A 23,896-nucleotide genomic window follows, 5' to 3' on the forward strand; every position below is an offset into this window, starting at 1 on the left:
TGGAGGTGCAGATAATGCATCCTCACTGTACAGGTCAGGGGCATGAGAGCAGAATGAGGGCTGTTTACAGTCTGTTTACAGTCTGTTTCATCTGCTGAGAAGCAGACCCTGTTTTCTTCCCATTTTGCCGGCACCTGTGTGTAGCCTGGACTCTGGAACTAAACTATCTGGTCTTGGGGGTAGAGGGGGTCGAATCTTGGTGAGGAACAGTTGCATGGCTCTGCTCGCTGACCTCTGTTGGGCCTTAGTTTGCTCATCTGTAAAGTGGGAGTGAGAAGTCACAGTTATGGGCGTGTGACGCCTTCCCAGTCACGCTCCTATGCAGGGAGATGTGGCTCTGGCATACAGAAGCTGAACCCACAGCGATGGTGACAGAGGCTAGAGGCTGGGGGACTTGGAGTGTCTGCATCCAGTTGGCTCCAGGGATGGCCCCAGCCCTGTCCTCACCTCGGTGTGATTTTAGGGGCCACAGTCTGTTCCTGTTTTTTCTTAGCTGGTTTGAGTTGTGTTTTTAGAGTCCTAAAACCCACCCAAGATGGCCCTGGGTAACTGCCCTCTGTGGGGTGCACTGCTCCAGTGGGACTGCAGGCTTTGGGGCTCCCTGTTAGCACCCCAACCGCTCCCAGCTCCTGGCTGTCACTCGGTGAAGTTTGCCACGGCTTCTCCTGTTGGTGGCGTTGTTCCTGGGCCTGACTGACTAGGGACCCTCCTAACTCCTAACTAAACATAGGTTTTCTTTTTCTCTGCTTTAGTAGTTTATTGCTCATGATGAAAAAATGCTGTCCGTGTCCCAGTTCTTTTTAATCAATGTATCTTTCCAGACTGTTCTCTGTGCATGTGTATAATATTTTAGCCCCAGATGGGTTCCTTGTGGGCAGCTTCTTAAGGTGTCATTGCCTGTAGTGGCCCTGGTGGCACTGGGCCTCTTTAGAGTGACTTTGCTTCTTTATCGGGTTTCATTATTTTTTAAAAAAATTATTGAAATGAAGTTCACATAACATATAATTTACCATTTTGAAATGTCACAATTCTGTGCCGTATAGAATATTCACGAAGTTGTGCAACCACCACCTCTATCAATTTCCAGAACGTTTTTTCAACCCTAAAGGGCCCCCATTAGCAGTCGCTGCCCCTCCTTCCAGCCCCTGACAGCCACTGCTCTGCTGTTGGTGTCTATGGATTCCTATGGATTTGTGTATTCTGGACATGACTTATAAATGGAACCATACAGTATGTGGCCTTTGGTGACTGTCTTCTTTCACTGCAGAGTGTTTCCAGGGTTCATCCACGTGGCAGCATGTGTCAGAATCCCATTCCTTTTTATGGCTGCATAATATTCCATTGTATGGCTATATCACTTTCTGTTTACACTTTCATTCATTGATGGACATTTGGGTCATTGCCACCTTCTGGCTCTTTTGACTGGTGCTACTAAGACTCATGTATGATCTAATTCTATTCTAAGAGCTGTCTTCTCTCATTCCCAAGTTCTTGGAGAGGTCCCAGGCTTTTGATTCCTTCTCCCCCATCCCATGCCTATCCCCAGGATTTTATGGATCTCCCAGGAGCTAGGGCATGGTCTGTTGTTGAACTCGCTGTCGGCATGGAGCAGCAAGGGTCGCTGTCATATAAAGGCCTGTGCTAGGTGCTGTCCGCCTGCAGATCCTCCTGGGTGTTAACACAGGAATGCGAGGAAGCGCTGCTTGTGGAGAGCAGGGTAGTCAACAACAGACCTAGACCAGGTGTTTGCCCAGGTGTCACACAGGAGGCTTGTGGTGAAAAAGCAGCTTCCTGGGCCTCCCCTGTGCTGGCCATGTCTGTCTGTCTGTCTGTCTGTCCCTCCCAGCCCTGCTGTGCTGTTGGCCCGGGGAGTGGTCTGAATTGGCTGCACCCCAGGGGCTCCCCTGCCTTCTGGCTTGCAGTGGAGAGGGAAGTGTCGGGGAGCCCCTCACCTGGGGCTGACTCCGGCTCCCCTGACTGGGGGTCCCTGTCTCCCCCAGGTTCCAGTAGAGGCTTCTGTAGTGTCACTTCCCCCTGGGGTCCCTGCACTGTTGTAAATTGCCCCTTTTCTGTTGGGACCTTGAGTGATGTCTCAGCCCGAGTGAGTGAAGATCTCCGAGGCAGGCTCAGAACCTGCATTTCAGCGAATCTTCCCCTGACACCATGAACCCCTCAGAGTTGCTGAACCCCCGCCTCTGCCACCCCACTTAGTTGTTGATCTCGGCTTCCTTGTGCCCAGGCTACAGGCTGACCTCTCTTGTGCTTCTGCCTTTCAGAGCTTCAAAGGAAGCGCTTGTTTGCTGAACCCTCCCAGGGATCCAGGCTTTGCAGGTTTCGCACACATCTTACAAAATGCAGTGGGGGCAGAACGGGAGGAGAGCCGGAGCATGCTGGCTTTGGGAAGGTGGCCCATTGTAAACAAGCCAGCGCTGGCCGTCCCAGGGTCCCAAGCAGGCTGGCTTCGTGGGGGCTGCACACAGCCAAGCCCTCTTAGCTCCTGCAGTTGGAATCCGCTGTTGCGTGCCTGCCTGTGTTCCTGGCTGTGGGAGTCGCCAGGGGCAGGTTTTGATCCCTGGGTGAGTAGGAAGCCCGCCCAGCCCCTGCCGCTGTCTGGCCCCAGCCACTCATCCTGGGCAGGAGCCGCCTGTCCTGGCACGGTGCTGGGCTGGCTGGAGCAGAGTGACCTGAGAATGGGGCCTGCTTTGTACCCAGAGCACACGCCGGCCACGGCTTTTCTGACCTAGCGAGCGGGATGGAAAAAGGACAGCAGGTGGGAGATGGGAGTCAGCCTCGGTCTCCTTTGTCTTCACGGGCTTTGTTCCGCGAGGCTTTTTTCTTACCTGCCCTTTTCCTTTGGGATGGGCATGGGTGTGTTCAGAAAATCTCAGAGCGGCTACTTGCTGCCTGGGGGGTATCATACGCATTGTGGGTTTGGTCAAGAGTGGATCCATCAGAAATCTGTGGGGTAGCATTTTGTTTTAGGAAACGAAGCATAGTGCCTTTTATTCCTAGTGGATTTTTAGCTGTGATACAAAAGCATTCCGGAAGGAAGCCAGCGGATGAAGGTCCCGATGGTGCTGGGCTGGCTGCAGTCGGGACCACAGGACTCTCAGAAGCAGAGGGCCTGTGCTTTCAGGGGCCTGTGTCCTCAGGAGCCCGTGGACTCAGGGGCCCCCTCCTCGCTCTGCTTTGCCAGGAGCCGCCCAGCCTAGATTTCTGCTGGGCCAGCACCCTGCGGGCTCTCAGATGAGACTGGCAAGGCCAAGGGCATGAGGCCTGTTCCCAAATGGAAGCATCCGTCCGTGCTGCTGCACGCCTGCCAAGACCCTCCAGCTCTGACCCTCCACCTGGGTTTTGCCTGGGGGTTCGAAGAGGGGCTGGGTTAGGGGAGATAAAGAGAGGGGGACCAGGGCAGGACCTCAGTGACAGCAGCAACATGGCTGATGGTGCCTAATGTTTAGTGATGAAGATTGGGGGTGCGACGCTGCATCTGTGTGTCCTTAGACAAGTTCATTCTCTAAATCCATTCCATTTCCTCTACTCATCAGACCTGCTTCAGAGACTTCAATGAGCTGACGGAACATTTAGCACAGGGCCCGGCCGTGGGTAAAGGGTGTCGTCTTGTCGGTCAGGATGGAAATGAATTCCATTTCCTAGGGTCAGGTGAACCCACATCTGAGAAATCAAGTAGAGGGGAGGGAGTGGAGGCAGTTGAGGGGGAGAGTCCAGGTGAGACAGGTGAGTCCCTACAGAAAGGCAGGGGTGGGGGGCGCAGAGGGGAGCTGGTCAGAGATGGAGAGACGGCAGGTGAGGTCCAGAGCAACTCCTCCCTGCTTCCTCCAGGTTGCAGTGGAGACCAAATGGCCTGAAAAGCCCCAGATACTGACTCTCTGATCCTTTACCACAGGGCTTCTCACCTGGGGCGACCTTGCCTCTCCCGGCCCCCCAGGGACATTTGGCAATGTCTGGAGACTTGTGGTTGTCACCACTCAGGGAGGAGGGAGGAGGTTCCAACCGGCGTGGGGTGGGTAGAGCCTGAGGACGCTGCTGCACATCGTACAGTGCCCAGGACAGCCCACAGCAAAGGCGGATCCGGCCCCAAATGTCAGCAGTGGTGATATGGAGAAATCATTTTCCAGACAAAGTTTGCTGTTTCACCTAGAGAATTGATTGACTGGTTTTGGAGGAAGGAGGAGTTTAGGATGAGGGATTTCTGGGCACTGCCACTTGCTATCTGGGGAAGAAGAGGCCAGGCGTGCAGTGCTCGAGAGGCTGTGGCCATCCTGAGCCTGGGCTGTGGCCATCCTGAGCCCATGGGGGCAATTGTGGGTGATGCTGAGGAGGCAGAGTAGAGACAAGGTTTGAGCATCAGGAGAGATGCTCCTAGCCATTCCCAGGGTGGACTCAGGCACCTGAGGAGAATGCGCCAGCAAGGAGACCAGCAGAGCAGGGATGGACACCGGAGAGGTTGGACATCAAAGACAGGCAGGGGAGGTGACTCTTTGAAGGAGGCCAAGAAGGACCAGCGTGGGGGGTGGCCGGTGCCCTGTGAGCTGTACCCCCACGGGAAAGGGAGAGCCGCAGCTGGGTGGCTCGGAGGTTTCGGAGCTGTCAGGAAAGCTGCTCTGGGACGTGGCCTTCCTCTCCAGCCTGGGTGGGAACGGTGTCGTGAGCTGTTAGGTGGGAGCTGGTGCCCGGAGAGGTGTGGCACAGCTTGAGGGGCCACCGCAGGATGTATATAAGCTGAAAGAAAGAAGGCCTGTTTGCCAGCCTCGCCTCCCAGCTCAGCCAGCCTGAAGCCCTGGGCTGGAACAGCCCCTTGGTGGGAGGGAGGCCCTTTGATGCAGCCGGGGCTGTGTGGTCGCCTGGCATGAACTCTGGGCTGCAGCCTCCCTGCAGGGCACCAGGAGGGCCGGAGAGAAAACGCCAGGAAGAACCCGCTGAGGCCTGCTCAGGAACCATGGCGAAATAAAGCAGGGGCGGAGAACGCTTGAGGTGCTGCCTCTTGTACCGCTTCTCCTTGTAGGTGGTTATTTTCTCCTGATTCTGTTTTTGGTATACCTCTGTGTAGAATAATGCTCCTTAGGTACTTTCTAGTTGGAGACAAGAAAGAAGCTTCTCCAAGCTCCCCTTGGTTCTGGCGGTGTCCTCTGGCTCTGGATCACTCTTGGTGCCCTTTCCAAGCACCTCTCCCTACGTCACTGTAAAAACTCCAAGGCAAACAAGCTGTGAATTATCAAAAGGCCACCGGCCTCTGGGGAACTCATTCTCCTGCTCGGAAACCTGTTGGGTAAGTTTTGTTCCATTTTATCTCCACCTGGTATGGGCTTGTAGTAGAGGCCCTACTGAAAAACGGGGTGATTCACACACTTTGCTCATTTATGCTTTGCTTTAAAAAAGAAAGCAATGGGAGCAGCTGGCTGCTGCCTGCCTGTTTTTGTCTGACTGCCCTGTTACCTCCACCACACCAGCGCAACACTGGGGTTCCAGCTGGCTTACAGGGGCTGGGCTGACATTCGCCCAAGGGACAGGTGGAGGGACAGCTTGTGTTCTCTGGGACTGTCTAGAAATCAGCTGATTTGCATAAGAGTGTTTCCCCATAGCTGAGAGCTAAGTGTTCATCACTGACCCATTGGTGAGTTTGTTTAAATAGAAATGGTTCCGGGTAGAATATACTTGCTACCTTACCACCTGAAGGACTATTACTTGGGATAAGCAGGCTTCCTGGAGTGCTGTCTGGGCCCTCCTGCTGCCCAGCTCCCCTCTGAGCTCTGCAGGTGCCGTCTGGCCTGCAGCGTGTATCTGTCTGCTGTGGCCTCCACTCTGCAAAGGCAGTTGGCCCCTCCACTTCCAAGAAACAAAACTCAGAGGCTCGCTCCAGTATGGCGGGATGGTTGAAGGCACCAAAGTGTCACTGAATGGGCCAGAGATAAAAGGATCTTAATGGAGAGTTTGAGAGAGGGGCCGTGGTGTGCCTGGGACCCTGGAGGGCGGAGCTCCTAGGTCATTGCGTCCAAGAGTGCTTTGGGGATTCAGCTCCTTCCGTTGGCCTGCATTATTTCTCAGCTTCTCGTCATGTCTCTTCTGTCTCTCCTTGGCCTCTCTCTGCATCTGTCTCTGCTCTTTGCCAGCTGGCCCGCCTGTGATGGTAACTGTTCTCTGGGGTCCTGCCCTTGACCCTTGCCTCCTTCCCATATCCTTGATCTCATCCTCTTTCTATGGATCTCTCCCCAAAAGTCTATTCCAGATCTAATTGAGATTTACCTCTCACTGCCAGAGCCATGTGTTTGCTCCTCCTATGGGTACCCCACATTGGCATGTCCAGGAGAAAACCCTCTACCTTCCTTTTTCTCCATGCTGCCCACATTCAGCCTATTTTGGGGATCCCAGCTAATAACGTCTTTGTTTGTGGTTTTCCCTCGCCACCTCCATGTCACCCCCAGGCCCTGCCTCTTCCTCCTGGGCAAGTGTGTTAGTCTCACCTCTCCTCAGACCCTCCCTGCCGTGGTGGAGATGTTCAGTCACCTCCTTCTGGTGAGTGCTGGAGCTTCCTGGAGGGTCTTTTTTCAGGGTTACCCCCTGCTTATCTACCCTTCATCCCATCCCTGGAGTCCCCCAAACTACGTAGGGTGTATCATCCCCTCCTTGGCAGCCTGACTTGCAGATTGGAGACCCCTCCCCCTGGTACACACAGCCCCTGTGTCTCCCACCCCAGGTTTTCTCTGTAAACCTTGAGCCAGTACACCTTCGCGCGCAAGAAATGATGGGTGTTTCTGTGAGCCCCCTTTGCTCTGTCCCTGGGCCCACCCCACTTTATCTCTAGTTGCCTGTCTGAGTCTTGTGGTGCTGACCTCCCGTACTGGGCCCAGCCTGCTTCGAGGAGGCCCGCAGGGCAAGGTGCACACAGTAGGCCTCAGAACTACTCAGTCTAGCTGTTTGGTGGCTGGAAAACCTTGGACAAGAGGCTTGGCTTCTCTGCATCTCGGTTTCCTCCTTTGTGAAATAGAGGTCATAATCCTTGTCTGTCTCATAGGGCACTTGTGATACACAAATGAATTAACACATTGAAAGCACTTAGAATGGTGCCTGACACACACCCAGCAGCCAACGAATGTTGCTGGGCATACTGGTTCCCTAGGGCTGCCGTAACACAGTGCCAAGGACTGCGTGCCTTAAACCAGAAACACATTCTCAGTCTGGCGGCTGGAGCCTGAAAGCAAGTTGTTGGCAGTACCATGTCTCTCCAAAGACTCTAGGAAAACCCTTCCCTGCTCTCCAAGGAGAACCCTTCCTCCCTCTCCTAGGAAAACCCTTCCCTCCTAGAACCCTCCCTCTCCTAGAACCCTTCCTCCCTCTCCCTCCTAGAACCCTTCCTGCCTCTCCTAGAACCCTTCCTCCTCTCCTCCTAGAACCTCCCTCCTCCCAGGAGAACCTCCTCCTAGAACCCTTCTCCCTCTCCCTAGAACCTCTTCCTCCTCTCTCCTTGATCTCTTTGATCTCGTTTGATCGCTTGACGTTTTGATCCTGTTTGATCTGATCTTGACTTTGATCTGCTTGACGCTGACCGGATCTCGGCGATCTTGATTCGCGCTGAAAGCGGACTGCTGATCTTGCGCCGGATCTGCAGCGGATCGGTTTGACCTGTTTTGATCTCGCTTTTTTCTGGATCTTTCTGACTGTTTGACCTCGCGTTTTCTGATCCTGCTGACTATGCCTGACCGACTTTTTCGACCCTGACCGGATCTGCGCTTTTGATCCTGTTTTGATCCTGACTGCGCCGGACCTGCTGCTTTTGACGGTAAAGCGCTGATCTTTCCTCCTCTCCTCGGAGAACCCTTCCTCCCTCTCCTAGGAGAACCTTCCTCCCTCTCCTAGAACCCTTCCTCCCTCTCCTAGAACCCTTCCTCCCTCTCCTCGGAGAACCCTTCCTCTCTCTCCTAGGAGACCCCTTCCTCCCTCTCCTAGCTTCTGGAGGTTGTTGGCAGTCTTCATTGGCTTAAAGCTGCCTTCCTGCAAAAAAAAGTCTGCCTTCATTGTTATGTGGCCCTCTTCTGTTGGTGTCTCTGTATTGGATTTAAATTTCCCTCTTATAAGGACACCAGTGATTGGAGTTAGAGCCCATCCTAATTCAGTGTGACCTCATCCTGGCCACATCTGCAAAGACTCTATTCCAAAATACGGTAAAATGTACAGGTACCAGGAGTTAGGACTTGAACACATCTTTTGGGGTGACTCAGTTCCACCCATAACAATGACTCTTGCTGTCTTCCCTGGATCATAGTCTCTTTGATTTCACTCGTCTTTGCCATTTCTGTAAACCTGCTGGGGTCAGCGACAGTCTTGCTTTTCTTTGTATTCCTGGCAAAGGCTCAGTACCTGTGTATTTAGTGAATGTCCTTTCTCTCGACTTAAATGAAGGAAGACTGGAGTTCTGATAACTCTGGTTGTCAGAACATATGCCTGTACCAGCTGGAAATGAGAAGGATATGAGCATAAGATGTCTTGCTTTTGGGAAGCAGCCCCATTCATATAGAAGGAGATGGATGGGAGCCACCCTGAAGCCCTCTGTGCAGTTGACTAGTGTCCATTGAGCGGTTGCTGCTGCATTCCAGGCTGTGGGTGGGGGCTGGGATACTGAGAGACAGACACAGCCCTTGCTGACCCAGAGCGCACAGCTTGGCTGGAGAGACACGCAATTCAATAAGCTGTTACAATAAAGTGATTAGGTCCTATTAGAGGGAGAGCATGGGGCTGGTGCCCGCACACTCGGTGTGGACGCAGGGAGCAGCTTGTTGGTTTAAACACTCTGGCATCTTCCCTCCAGCTGCTCGTGGGTGTTACGGGGAACTGACGGTGGCTCAGAGCACTGGGAGGGACAGCTGGCCCAGAGGAAACACAAGAACAGTAACTGGAAGGGGAAGGGTCCTGACCTCGGCAGACCATCTCCTGGGTTTCTGCTGCACATGGCACAGTTCAGTGATTGACAGCCACAGCCAGTGACCCAGCGTCTTCACCCCACAGACAGGTCATGCTGACCAGGCTCCATCTACACAGGTCGAGAAGGGTAGTAGCTACAAATGTGTCCTGTAACGTTCTATAAACGGGAGCTGAGGGGACGCCTGAGTTGTCTGCCAAGTTTTCATCCTGGTTGTCATGTTTCGATCATTGTACGTCCCACCTAAAGAAAGCACGCCCTGTGTCTGAGTGGGGACAATGACCAGCCACACTGCAAGGGAAGGCTCTTCCTTTTACTGCCGGTGACCCGTGTGCCTACAGGCCTGGCCTGACCCCAAGCCTCGCTCATAGTTCCCCTCTTTCACCTGCCCGGCCGGCTGGGCTGCAGTGCCTGCAGGGTGCACTGGCCTGGCACCAGCCCATGGCCCTTACTGTCACCCACCTTACTCCTCGGAGTGCATTACACACTTGTAACCCCAACACGCGTTTCCAACTCGTGCCGTGCCATCACCCCAACTTAGTCTCCACTGTGGTCCAAGGAGCAGGAGGAAGGAGATGGGGATGAGTTTTTAATATTTTACCAAGGATCAGGTGAGAAAGCCAAGGACTATATCAGACGAGTACACAGGCCTCTGGGAGCAGAACTGGCCTTTCTGCGCCTCGGCTGTGGGGCTGGAGGCCGGATGCTGAATGTGCTTGCTCTCTAAATGCAGATGGTGACACAGCTTTTCTCCCAGGCTGTGGAAACCAGCCCACTCGTAATAAAAAGAAATGTTTCCAAAACAGCCTTTCTGTTCCCTGGTCTTTTCCCAGAATGACTCTCTTGAATCAGCAGAGGTGAGAGTCAGTTGTGAGAGAAGACACGTTAAAACCCTAAATGCCGACTCGCCGGGCACATCTGGCCAGTGTGGGAAGGGAGGAGGTCTTCAGGCCTCTGCTGTCTGAGTGGCCTTCTCCCTGGCCTGCGTGGTTCGCTGCCAGCCCTTCCTCCCTCCTGTGCGGAAGGTCCGGCCCGTCTTCCCCATGATCACGCAGGAACCTTGTGTATGGAGCTGTTCCCCCTTCTCCAGTTGTCCCCCATGTCTCTGGGCAGTCCATGTGCTTCCCAGCCCTCCTGCAAGCTGGGATCTCCCACCCTTGGCCGGTTTTCACTCAGCTCCTACTAGCTGCTGGAAATTTCTCCTTGGAGTTTGATCTCAGCGCTGTGACTAGGGATGGGCATTCATTTGCATTAGTAATTATTTTGTTCGTTGGTGCGTATACTGCTGCAGACTAGTTGAGCCCCACCAGGAGGAACTTGATTTTCTGGGGAGATCAACACTGCCTCGAGAGCTCCCAAGGTAACTGCTGGGCTGAGGACAAGGGGATTTTGCCTGCCGTCTCTTACAGGGTCTCCATTCTGCTCTGTCCTTTTATTCCCAAGACCCTCCCCCCATTTTCTAATGGTTTGAGTGCATTCCTAGTTAATCGCAATGTTCAGGTAGCTCCAGTATCTTAGAGAAAGCTAGCGTGAAAGCCCCAGTGATTTGGTTGCCATTAAGAAATGCCTTTGTGTGGCTCTTAAGGTGACGTAGCAGGATTTAGTAAATTGCACGGTGGATATAGAGGTATAATTACCCGTTGCCTGCCGACGTCAGCCTGATCCTTCAAGAATGGCGAGCAGGATCGGGCGATGCCGGATAGTTTGGGCTCTTAGGAAAGTACACTCAGTGAGCGTGGAGGCTGGCCGAGTTTCGCGGTGGAGGCCTCGTCCCTCTGTTTCAGGAGCTCGCCCTCTGTGTGCTCTGAGTCCACATCATGTTAGATGTGAGAGGCACCCGGGAAGCAGCGCCCACACAGCGTTAAGGGGAGTGAGTTCTGAGAATAGGGATCTGCGTCCGAGCCTTCTCGGTTTTAGCCTTTAAGGAAATGTTTGTTTCCTGGGGCCGCCGTAACAAAGCACCACCAGCTGAGTGTCTTGCCCGTGGAAGTCTGTTCTCGGCTCGGGAAGCCCAATGTCCACAATCAAGCATCAGCAGAGCTGTTCCTTCCGAAGCTGTGAGGGAGAATCTGTGCCATTCTCCACTCCTGGCTTCCACTCCTCAGCATCCCTTCTTGGCTTGCAGTTGGTCACCGTCTCACCGGGTGTTCACATCACGTTTCCTTGTGTGAGTCTCTCCGTGTCCACATTTCCTCCTTGTATAAATGAGGATGCCAGTCCTACTGGATTGGGGCCCCCCAGTCACTTCATCTTAACTTGATCATCTGCAAAGACCTTCTTTCCAAAGACAGTCACATTTACAGCTACTGGGGATGAGGACTTCAGCATCTTTAGAAGGGACAGAGGGTATTAAAACAATGGGAGCACAGTGACTTCTCAGTATCATCCTCTCCAGGGCCTGGTGGCATTTAGGTTTTAGCCAAAAGGCGCTTGTTCACAAGCATTTCTGTGTTATCCTTTAACCCCTTGTTTGGGCCTTAAATGGCTCAAACAAATGCAAATAAGGTACAGTGAATATTGCTAACCCTTCACTAAGCGCAGCCCATAGTTTCCACAGCTATCAATGGAGGGAAAATTTAGTAACTGAGCAGTAGTTAATAAAGAAATCATACTACCCAATGTAATGAAGCACCTGTTAACCCAATCTGGTGTAATTCTTTGCATTCCAGACCACATTGGAACATTTGGGAAGCAGCAAGGCTGAGTAAAAATAAGTGTGTCAAACAAACTTTCACAGACTTTGAGCTCTTGCCACCACGCCCAGCTAATTTTTTTGTATTTTTAGTAGAGACGGGGTTTCACCATGTTGGCCAGGATGGTCTCAATCTCCTGACCTCATGATCCACCCACCTCTGCCTCCCAAAGTCCTGGAATTACAAGTGTGAGCCACCACAACTCATCTTTTCATCCATCCTGTCTGTCTGTCCATCCATCCATCCGTCCGTCCCTTCCAAGCTGATGCAGAGATGCGGGTTTCTGTCTATGGGAGATGGGGATGCCACCTCACACTTCCCCCAAGAACGAACCACGTTGACTTCAGAAGATACAGGGAACACAGAAAAAAATTATAAGCAACAGCGTAAATCATCCAGATCTCAATTCCTGCAGTGAGTTTCTGTTTGCTTTCTTTTCTTTTTTCCTTTTTTTCTTTTTTTGTAGCTTTCTCATGTACCCAAAGAAAATTGAGACCATGCTGTAATATTGTTTGGTAAAATACTCTAAGACTTAATATATTCACATTTCTCATGTTTTAAAATGCTCTCCTGGCTGGGCGAGATCCAGCACTTTGGGAGGCCAAGGCAGGTGGATAGCGAGGTCTGGAGTTTAAGACCAGCCTGGCCAAGATGGTGAAACCTATCTCTACTACAAATACAAAAATTAGCCAAGTGTGGTGGCAGGTGCCTGTAATCCCAGCTACTTGGGAGGCTGAGCCAGAGAATTGCTTGAACCCGAGAGGTGGAGGTTGCAGTGAGCTGAGATTGTGCCACTACATTCCAGCCTGAGTGACAGAGTGAGACTCAGTCTCAAAAAAAAAAAAAAAAAAAAAAAAAAAAAAAAAAAATCCAGTCCTAAGCCATATTAATGGCTGCTTGGCATTCTGTCATCCATAGATCAGACTTTAATTAATCAGTTTCACCCTTGTCTGTGGGGTTATCTCGAGCTTTTGTGTCTGGCTTCTCAGAATGAATGGCTGGGCATAAGTAGCTTTATCAACACGGGTGGGCATTGATATTTCTGCACACGTGCTTATCTCCCCTGCCCTCCAGGGGCCCAGAGTCATTCCCTGGGTGCCATGTGTCAGGCCCCCTCCCTTGCCTTTTCATATGGGTGGAGTGTTATCAGTGTTAAAATCCCTTTCAGGAAATTAGAGGCAGTGCCACATTAAATCTGTAATGAATTATTTTAGAATGTTGGTTTTAGGTTGAACCACATCAAATGGTTGATATTCAACCAGTTTTTTTGGTTCTTTCTAAAACACAGCAGGACTCTTGGTGGGTCCACTGGAGCAGAAAGCACTGTGGGTACCTCGTATCTTGGGTCCTATCAACACCACCTACATAAACATTCTGTGCGGAAGTGAGACACAGGCCCTAATTCCGGGGACCTGGCAGATCTCCATGGCCCAGGGAGAGTGGGGGCAGACGAGAGCTTACAGGGTCTTGGATTACCTGTGTTCAAGGGTCTAAGTGGCTTATGGTGTAGCCAAACCCTTGGTGCGGGGCAGGGAGACTGCAGGAGGGAGGAAGCTGGATGAGGTGATTGTTTCTGGTCTGAACTCATTTCAGACCATGGCCCTGAGTTCATTCTGTAGAGTCTGGATGCTTGCTCGGAGTGAGGCGCAGTTCCAAAAACCAGGGGATTGGGCAGGGGGCAGGGTAGAGCAATAAATGAAACAAAACAGCAGTGCCTGTGCCTATTTTAGTCTCATGGGGAACGGGTACAGGCTGTCCCTCCCAGGCCAGTGTGCAATAGCCAGGTTCAGGCCTCTGGGCAGGTGAGCAGGAAAAGCTGCCACTTCCCTCTTAAACACCAACATTAGTTACCAAAGCATCTAGCATGATTCTGGCATAAGCTTGCCTTCAGGGAGGCTTTATTGAATAGGTAAATCATTCTTCCACCCCTCCATGATCTTTGCAAGCAAAAGTTCCTGAAATTTTTGATCAAAAAAGATACGTATTATTATGACTATTGTTTCCACAGTGAAGTGCTTCTGGGAGAAAGGGAGGCAGGACTGGGGTGCTCTGAGGGGCCCCTTTGGTGTGTGATGCTGTCTTTGGGTTTCAGTTGGTTTTTTTTTTTTAACCCATTTTCCTGAGTGACTAAGTCATACCTGGTGCTGTTCTGGGAATCCGGGCACATCTGGGAACAGGGAGTTTGTTCATGGAGCTTACCTTCCAGAGGGAGCCAGGAAATAGACAAGACCTGAAGACAGAGTTGATTGAGGTAAGTCATGTGCCCTCCAGAAAACAGCAAAACCCGCTGAGCAAGGCTGCAGTGGTGGGTGGTAAGATCGACCTTTCTGGCACAATGGCATTGGCCTGAGATCTGGGTGGCAAAAGTTCTCAGCCAGGTGATGTTCTGGAGCAGGGTTTGCCTGCCAGAGGGAACAGCCAGTGCAAGGGTCCTGGGGCAGGAACAATTCCATTGTGCACCAGGGAGGAGACAAGGACGGGCAGGGCCTCGGGGCCTAGTCAAGAGGTGAAATTTTGTTCTGAATGCAGCGAGATGCCCCTGGAGAGACTTAATTTGTTGAAAGAGGCCTGGGTGCCCTAAGGAGAATGGTTTTGTTGGTGGGTAGGTGGAGGGAGTGGAACCAGGGAGCCTAGGCGGGAGGGCGCTGCAGGGCACCCAGGTGAGTGATGGAGCACATGGCCAGGAGCAGGTAATAGAGAGAGGAGGTCAGACTGGAATACAGTGGCGATCACACTGACTGGACATAGTGGGCTGGATTGGGGGCAGAAAAAGGGGAGAGATGCAGGGAAAGCCTCTTGTGTGAGGATGATGGGCTTGACGGCGGGAAGGGTGATTTTTTTTTTTTTTTTCCTTTTGAGATGGAGTTTCGATCTTGTTGCCCAGGCTGCAGTGCAATGGTGCGATCTCAGTTCACTGCCACCTCCGCCTCCTAGGTTCAAGCGATTCTCCTGCCTCAGCCTCCCGAGTAGCTGGGATTACAGGCATGCATCGCCACACCTGGCTAATTTTGTATTTTTAGTGGAGACGGGGTTTCACCATGTTGGTCAGGCTGGTCTCAAACTCCTGACCTCAGGCGATCTGCCCGCCTCAGCCTCCCAAAGTGCTGGCATTACAGGTGTGAGCCCCCGCACCTGGCCAGGGAAGGGTGAGTTCTGTTGTCACCACTGTTTCTGCTGCTGCTACCTTCTCAATCTAGAAGGAGGTCCATTCCGCTCCTCCTTTTCCAGATGAGACATCTGAGGCCAGAGTTCCCAGACTATACTCTGAAATTCTTAAAAAAAAAAAAAAAATCTTTAAAAGAGAGAAGAAAAGCAAGTTACATGTTCTATATGGAAATGTTGTAAATGACATTTTAATTGATTATTGACCAGATTATGAGAAAGAAACTCAAGCTGGAGCTTGTGGCCCCCCCGAGGGAGAGCCACCAAATCTAGGAAGATTCTTCTTTGCGACGTAAGAGATAGAACGGGAAAGGCAGTGAGACAGACACCACTGAGCTGGGCAGACTCTGGCTTGCCTTGAAGCAGGTTTATAGGAATGGGTGTCTTTAAAACAAGATTTTAGTTACTGAATTGAAAATGCCTAGATATAGAAATAAGTGACTTCTTGAGCAAATTCAGTAACTCACGCCTCTAATCCCGGCACTTTGGGAGGCCAAGGCAGCAGATCACCTGTGGTCAGGAATTCAAGACCAGCCTGGACAGCATGGCGAAACCCTGTCTCTGCCAATAAATACAAAAATTAGCCAGGCGTGGTGGTGCATGCCTGTAATCCCAGCTACTCAGGAGACGGAGGCAGGAGAATTGCTTGAACCCGGGAGGCAGAGGTTGCAGTGAGCCGAAATTGTACCACTGCACTCCAGCCTGGGCCACAGAGTGAGACCCTGTCTGAAAAAAAAGAAAAGAAAAAATAAGTGACTTCGGTTTTCTGGCAATAATCTCCTGAAAATACAATCAGGAAAAAGAGACGGCATTCACGGTGATGACAACATCCAAACCCAAATTTAAAATATCGTAACGTATTAAAAAGGTTTTCTGCAAAGAAAATACTTTGAGTCCTCTTCTGACTCCTACTGTTACTACTACAGCTGGTGTTGGTGGTAGTGCTGGTGTTACCCGACAGTTATTGTTATGCTTTTAGTTAATATCAACCCTAGAAGCAGTGCTTTTTGTGTACCTATTATCTCATTGCGTTTTCATTGTTTCCATTTTGCAGTTAAGGACGCCTTTCAAGGTCAAGTGATTTTTGCCCTAAGCCTCCCAGCTGGTGATTGGCAGTGCCAAGGCCCCAAGTCCATCAGCCAGACTCCAGGCAGAGTGTCCCACCCTCATACTCTTGACACCGGGGAGAGGCAAACTGTATCTGCCTCCTGTTTTTTATAAATACATTTTTGTTGGAACGTGTTCCTCCTCATGTATTTGTATCATCTATGGCTGCTTTTGGATCACAAGGGCAGAGCTGAGTCTTTGTGACAGAGAATATATGGCCACCCAAAGCTTCGTTTCCTCTCTGTCCCTTTACAGGAAAAGTTTGGCAATCCCTGCCCTACGCTGCTCTGGGACTTATACCTAAATCAATGCGGACCCAGCGACATTTGTGGGAGAAAAGATGGAAGAGTATAAAGCTGTCACTTCTTGTAGGGCAGTACCCAGGAAATGCCAGTGGGAATACGTTTTTGCAGAAATTAGATGATGGGAGACATTTTATTAAATTATTCTAAAGTTTATTTGGAAGAGAGCTGGGTATAGTGGCTCACTCCTGTAATCCCAGCATTTTGGGAGGCTGAGGTGTGTGGATCCCTTGAGGTCAGGAGTTCAAGCCTGACCAGTGACCAGCCTGGCCAGCATGGTGAAACCCTGTCTTTACTAAAAAAAAAAAAAAAAAGTCAGGCATGGTGGCACATGCCTGTAATCCCAGTTACTCAAGAGGCTGAGGCAGGAGAATCCCTTGAACTTGGGAGGCAGAGGTTGCAGTGAGCCAAGATCATGCCACTGTGCTCTAGCCTGGGTGAAAGAGTTGAGACTTTGTCTCCAAAAAAAATGATAATAATAAAGTTTATTTGGAAGGAAAAAAAGGTAAAAATAACTGATAGGACTTTGAAATAGAATAGTGCATAGAAACTAGACCTTCCATGTAGCCCAACACAGCAGAACTGTCATGGTTAAATAAAGGTTGATATTGTGATAAATATAGGCAAACTAATGACACAGAACAGCCCGGTTCAGACCCTAGTGTCTGTACACATTTAAAAATGCATTAAGATGACATCACATGAGTCAGAAGGGGACAGATTGTTCAGGAATTCATGCAGGAGTAATTGCTCATCTGTTTGCTAGTTAATTTTGTAACATCCCTCCCCGAAAAGCAAAATAAATTCTTTGTACATTAATCTCAGTCCACAAACCTTTTTTTTTTAAGTAAAGGAAAATAGATGTGAATGTTTATTGAATTTGTCATCAAGGGAGGCCTTTCTGTGCATCAAGGAGAAATGACAAAGGAAAGATTGATACGATTACATAATTGAGACTTTATCAAGTTACCAAATGGATTAGTGCAAGCGAGCACAGAGCGGAGGAGATATTTGCAGCTGACCTGCTGAGATTTTAGGATGTAATTGAGCAGAGGGTGCAAAATGATAATCCACCAGGTAGGACTAAGAAGTAGTTGCTACTTGGCCAGTTGCGGTGGCTCACGCTTGTGATCCCAGCACTTCGGGAGGCCGAGGCGGGCAGATCACTTGAGGTCAGGGGTTTGAGACCAGCCTGGCCAACATGCTGAAAACCCATCTCTAATAAAATACAAAAATTAGCCAGGTGTGGTGGCACACACCTGTGGTCCCAGCTACTCGGGAGGTGGAGGCTGCAGTGAGCCAAGATCGTGCCACTGCATTCCGGCCTGGGCGACAGAGCAAGACTGTGTCTCAAAAAAAAAAAAAAAAAAAAAAAAAGAGGTAGCTGGTACTTGAACTATTTCTGACTAATATTCAAAGGAGGGTGGATTGAGATGTTGAAAGCGGGTGAATCGAAACATTGACGGCCCATCCCCTTGTTGTCAGATGAGCAAGGCTTTTCTTGACCTGCTGGTTAAGGGTGAGAACTGGACACTCACTGCTGTGGAGAGGATGGATTGCCACAGTCTTCCAGGACTGCTTTTGGCAACCCTTCATGCTGTACTTGAAAGCAGTCGTAAGAAAATAACCCAAAATGCTGAGTATGATTGGATATAAAGATGATCACTGCTGTGCCACTTACAGTAGCAAAAATGTGGCAGTCTTGCTGGGAGGAGTGGGGTCAGGGTGGTGCTCCTTCTGCAGAGCTGCAGTTGGGGCCTGATGAGTCTGGCTGAGCCCCACTCCTCGACCTTGTCCCTCCTCACATCTTTCTAGCCAGTAGCCCATATCTCCTACTTAGTGGAGTAATAAGGCCAAGAGAAATAGGTGTACCTTTTATTTTCATGTCATGGCAAAATGACTTTCCCCAGATCATAGAGCTGGAATTGGGAATCCTGGAGTTAGATCCACCAGGATTAGTACACGATTAGAGGTGCTCAGTCAAGTAAGTATCTGAGAACATCCAGGATCAGCTCGGCTGGCATCCTCTTCACTTGCTCATAGCATGGCCTTACAAAGTTGCAAAGACCTGCTGGAATCAGGCCTCATGTTTCGGAATAAGAATGGGAATTCAGGCTGGGTGTGGTGGCTCACACCTGTACTCTCAGCACTTTCAGAGGCTGAGGCAGGTGGATCACCTGCAGTCAGGAGTTAAGACCAGTCTGGCCAACATGGTGAAACCCCGTCTCTACTAAAAATACAAAAAATTAACTGGTGGCGGGTGCCTGTAATTCCAGCTACTTGGGAGGCTGAGGCAGGAGAATTGCCCGAACCTGGGTGGTGGAGGGTGCAGTGAGCCGAGATCGCACCACTGCACTCCAGCCTGGGTGACAGAGTGAGACTCCATCTCAGGGGCGGGGGAAAAAAAAAAGAATGGAAATTCATCTTATAAAAAGCACTTTTGATTATAGAAAAATCTTAGGAAAATTAAGAAAATTTTGAAGAGGAAAAGAGCTCTCCATATGCTTGCTACCTAGAGATAATGTCAGCATTGAGTGTGAAATTTACTCTTCTTTTTCTATAAAAGCTATTTTTTTGAAAACAAAGTAGAAGAAGATTTTATTATACAATCTGTGGATTTAATTGTTTAAATATCATGTTGTATGGATTTTCCATTCTGTTAAATAGCCTAAGAAGAATTGTAATGGCTGCATGGCTGTTTATGGAGATACGGTGCCCTTAATCTCTGTGTGAGGAACTAGGTTGTTCCCATTTCCATATCACTAAACACTTTATCTACATCTTTGATTTCCTAAAGGCAGGTATATTGAGGGACAGTGGGAGGGGAGGAGGGACAGGAATTCTGTCCCCTCTCATTTTGTTAATAAATATTGGTCAAGGATGGAGTTTTCATTGCTTTTTTGCTCTAGATATCTCAATTAGTAATTCATGGACATGTGAGCTCTTCAGTGGGGAAATTCATTCATTCACAAATTGTACTAATTGCTTAGAGGCCAGATTCTTGATAAATTGGTGGATAAAATTGCAGTTGCTCCCTTTTTTTGTGGCTGAAGGTCTGGCTGAGAGGCAGAGGCTAAAACAATAAACTAAGGAGTGACACCTTGGAAAGTCGTCTCTCCTAAGTGACAGCCTGAGGGCCCTTCCACAGTTTTCACGTAGGGGGTTGACAGGTCAGGCATCCTGGGTGTGTTGGCGCTTTTTCAGCAGATCCTTCGAGTGGGTTTTGCTTTCTGCTTGTGGCTTTTTGCAATGACTGTGGCATCCGCATGGCTGCTTTGGCTTCAGGACTCCACTCACGTCCTCACCGTATGAAATTCCTTGAGCCTCAGACATGGTATGTGTATGTCACTAATGAGAACTGTTAGTAGAATCAGGAACAGTATTAAACCCTAGAAGCCACCTTCCCCTCTCCAGCCTGTTCAGATCCAGCGTTTTAATCAGGGAAAGCCCCTTTCAATAAAAGGGAGGCCTCACTTTTCTCATCTATAAGATGTGTAGGGCTGGCTAGCTCTGCAGTTTTCGGAATGGCACCTAAGATGCACTTTAAAACATTCCTTTAAGTTAATGTGCACTAGGAAAGATCTATCAAGTCTCTTTAGAGTACGATAGAAAGCTTCCTTTAAAATGACCAAGTTGTAAAAAGTGGGTTGATTGATAAAGAAGTATTAATAACATTTGATTTTTTTTTAAAGAAGATGGTAAGTCAGTGACTAGTGTTTGGAGGGCACAGATCCTTCCAGTGCCGATGCTTTGCAGTCTTAAGTGGCAGGTGGGAGCCAGGAGTCTGACTTCAGCCCTCTGGCCAGCCCCAGTCAAATGAATGGGACTCTCTGCTTGCTGCTCTTAAAACGTCTTCAGAGACAGTTGCACTTTTTCTTTCTGGTCACTGGCTGGGGACCCGAGCTTGGAAGTATTTCTGGTCTGGGCTGATCACAAGGTCCTACTTCACAGCCTGTCTGCTGTCAGTCGTCTGACACGGGCAGGCCAGCCTTCCCATGTGATTCAAGGGGACTGACAGAAGCCCCTTGCCACGAATGTCCACCTAAACCCCAGGCTTGATGAGCACTTGACAGGTACACACTGGTGTGTCTGTGAGCTCTTCATGATTCTCAGCGGCAGGGTGAGGGCGGGGAAGGTGAGGGATGTAGGTGAAGAACTTTGACCTAGGAGCACGCCAGGGAAGGTGTCTGCGGACTTCCAGTCCCATCCACGCCCAGAAGACATGGTGGGGACCCCCACCCCTCTCCTGTGGTGTTGGTTTCACGTGTGTATCTTTCCAGCTTAATGATAAGCAGTAGAGGGAAGGTCCGGGTCCTGCTTTCCCTTGTGTATTTACTGGTCCTGAATGCATGTGATGCTGAATTAATGTCTGAGCGCAACAGTCATCCGTGCCACAGATGGCACCAAGCACCGAGCTTCGGGGGCCGCCACAGTCTGTGGGAGACAATCCAAGCTTGGGCTAGGCATTGCGCTCAGTGCTGGAAAATTATAAAGACAGAGCAGCCAAGTCACCAGCTTTCAAGGAAACGAGTATAGTTAGGGAACTAAGAAAAAATAGCAAGCATGATGAACGGTGCGACGCTCGGGATAAAAGCAGTAAATGCCTAGAGACGATGACGATGTGTCCAGGAGAGCTAGGAAAAGAGGTGGACTTCCATTTGCAAAGGCAAAGGCACTGTTTTGGGGGGGTCATTCTCCAACTGGTAGGTTTTGATGTTGTAGAAATAGGGAACCCTGTTGGGTCTTCAAGAAAGTGGGTGGGAAGAAACGCACGAGGTCTGGAGATGTTTTGGAAGAAACAGTAGCTGTGTTTGGTGAGTCCATGGGATGTACGGAGGAAGGTGTGAAGAATCTGGAAAGCTTAGACTGTCTCCCACAGACTGTGGGGGCCTCTGAAGAGTCTGTCATGGTTGCTTTGAACACAAGGAGATCTGTGCCGTGTGCTGAGAACAACCCCACAGCCCGGCATCACGTCGAGGGGAGGCAGAGAGGGAGGGAACCAGGAAGGGAAGAAGCAGGGGAGAGGGGAGGCAGGAAAGGGAGGAGGCCAGGTGAGAAACTCAGGCCTTGGAGAGGGATTCGCATGCCCTCCCCTCCCCTTCCTGGCCTGTCTGGGCGATCCCCAGCCTCAGATGTTCTTAGTCTGGCCGGTGAAAACATCTGGAGTCCTGACTCCAGCTGCGCTAGCCATCTTACTTTTTACAGTGAAAACTGAGCAAGCAAGGAGCTCCTAGTGGCAACTCGTGGCCCTTGTCTTCCATGCATCTCTGGAGTCTGAGTCACCAGCTTTGCACCCACAGTGAAGCCTTGAATGTGTGCAAGTTATAACCTGGTGTCTGGCACGGAGAAGCTTAGCGCTCCTTCCCCTCCAGGTCTTCCATTTTGTTGGTGTGTCTCCAATATAGGTTCCTTCAAAACCAACTCTCTTCATTTGTTTCTGTCCCTAGTTTTGAGCACAGAGCCTCGTTACTAGAGCCCGGCACTCAGTAGATGTTCACTAAGATGACCTCTGTGCGTGGTCCCAGGTAGATGTGGCACCCGGGAGATGCCCACCTTTCTCAAACTCCGACTGGAACGCGTGGTCCTGTCCTCGTTCCTCATTCGTTCACTCTGTGGCGTGGCCTTGGCTCTGAATAACCACTGCCACCTCCTGAACTGAACTCAGTTGTTTAGGGAAATGCACCCCAGAGGGGCACTGTGAGTGAGTCTGATCTGCCGGCGTGCCTGTCGGTGGCTGCCCGTGCCTTCCAATGGGCCGTGCTGTTTTCTCCCTCAATAAGAGGCAGCCCGCCTGAGCCCCGGGCAGCGTGTTCCTCCTGTGCCCTGGGTGCGTTAGGCGAGATCAGGCGCGTTCAGGGTGGTATGACCATAGACAGTGCTCCGGGTGCATTAGGAAAGGTTCTGCTGATCAGGCTTCTGTAACAGGGAGGGGCATCTGCCAAGGTGGCGGGAAAGATTTGGATTTCACTGCAGCTGGGCTGGTCCTCGCCCTGAGTCGGAGCCTTGCATTCCCTGCCAAGCCACGCCCAGAAGCCTCCTGGCAGGGACACCAGTCACGTGTTGACTCCACTTGGGCTGTTGCCCAGACCAGTCGGGTCAGGAGTAGGAGGCAGATTTCCGTGATTTTGCTTTTGGAGTGAGAGAGGGAGCTGGGGTGTTAAACCCATAGTCTTCTTGTGGTCCCATCAAATGACTCTGAAAGCCAGGTGTCCCTCTCACCCACCCCAGGCCCCCAGACCCCGAAGGCTTTTCCGCTATAGCGATGGGGTCCAAAGCGCGGGGTGCTGGGTGTTAGGCCGTCAGTAACAGGAGGACCGACCTGCTGGGGAGGAACGTCTGTGGATTTCAGGGTCCTCCGGAAAGCACTCTTGCTCAGGGAGGGAGGTGAGCAGATGTGATGAGTTTCCATTGACAGGCTGGTGACAGAAATTACAGAGAGCAGGTGGAAACTCACGCTCTTTGTTTTCTAAGCCGGAGGAAATCTGATGAAATCAACATGATACTCCAGAAATTATCATCAAACATGGAGAATGAGTCATCCTAAACAAGGCACGCAGGGAATTGGCAGGGGAGGAGCAAGGGCAGTATTTATGCCTCGATTCCCTCCAGGCTGGCTGCTTTCCTTCTGCAGGGTTCAGGTTCGTGGCCGCAGGAGAACAGAGGAGAACATGAACAGTCCGTGCGCTCAGCCTGAGGCTCCCGTAAGACCTTCTCCACCCCAGACACGCTCTCGTTAGGTTGGTTTTTCTGGATCGGTTTGTTCTCTAATTGTTCCTTGGGGCAGATCGTTGGCAGAGGCCACAGGGAGAATATTCTGTGATCTGGAGTCTGCGCATGGCGTGACAGCATCCGTAGCAGAGGGGGTGTGTGCGAGTTCTTGAGTTTGCCGCCGGATTCTGTCAGTGATTCCTTCTGTATGCAGTGATGCTGTCTGTTCAGAGGCTGCCCTCTTGGTTCCTGGGGAGGAGCCAAGAGCAGCCTCTTTTGTCTCTAGATGAATCAGCCTTTGCACAGAAAAAGCAAAAGCTTATCAGTTATGAGCTCAAATACGCCTTCCTGTCTTCCTAGACCTGACCCCGGCTGGGAAGAGAAGAGGTGAGATGGGCCCTGCTCTTCTAGCGGGTCTTGAGATCCAGTGGTGGCTGCCCTGCCCAGGGTGGGCCCTGCACTTGCAGGCTGTCCTGGAGAAGTGACCACTGGGACCCGCTGAGTAGAGGGTGGCCAAGCTTGTTGGGTGGTCCAGGTAGACCCGAGGTGCCCACCAAGGGAACCTGTTGGTGTTTTGAGAACGTGTGGCTTAGGTTTCAGGAATAGAGTAGAATTCCTAAATTCAGACTCCTGAGTATAATCCTGTCACATCAGCCATTTGGCTCCTTTAAAGATTATCCCAGAGATACCTACCAAGGTAACTCTGAAACAGTCATCTTTATTGAAACCGAATTCATTCATTGATTCGGGTTTGAGAGGCAACCATGCACATGACAGCAACAGAGAAAGACAAACAGATGGTCCTATGTCCTGCGAACACTCAGATTCTCATGGAAAAATTGGGCTAGGGACAAGTCTATGCATGGTGTGCCTAGTGGTGATAAAGAAGGGCAGAGAAAGAGGATGGGGTGAGGGCTGTTTCTGTTGCATTGACATTTGAGCAAAGACCTGAATGAAATGAGGGGATGAGAGCATCTTGTGTCTAGGCC

The 23,896-nt window shown here is 50.6% G+C and overlaps 1 protein-coding gene across 4 annotated transcripts in view; it reads left to right on the plus strand.

Moving 5' to 3' along the window:
• SH3BP4 (SH3 domain binding protein 4) overlaps window positions 1-23,896 on the plus strand; it is a 102,849-nt gene that overhangs the window by 51,853 nt on the left and 27,100 nt on the right. The window contains exon 1 of one of the 4 annotated variants that reach the window (XM_017947108.3): window positions 3,788-5,290. The exons of 2 other annotated variants lie outside the window; for them this stretch is intronic. The gene's annotated coding sequence lies outside the window, so the exon portion shown is untranslated. Of the gene's footprint in view, window positions 1-3,787; window positions 5,291-18,598; window positions 22,937-23,896 lie in introns of those variants that run through there. One more of the 4 variants, XM_017947107.3, reaches the window with a different exon arrangement.

Source organism: Papio anubis, chromosome 10 (genome assembly GCF_008728515.1).
Source record: "Papio anubis isolate 15944 chromosome 10, Panubis1.0, whole genome shotgun sequence".
NCBI lineage: Eukaryota > Metazoa > Chordata > Mammalia > Primates > Cercopithecidae > Papio > Papio anubis.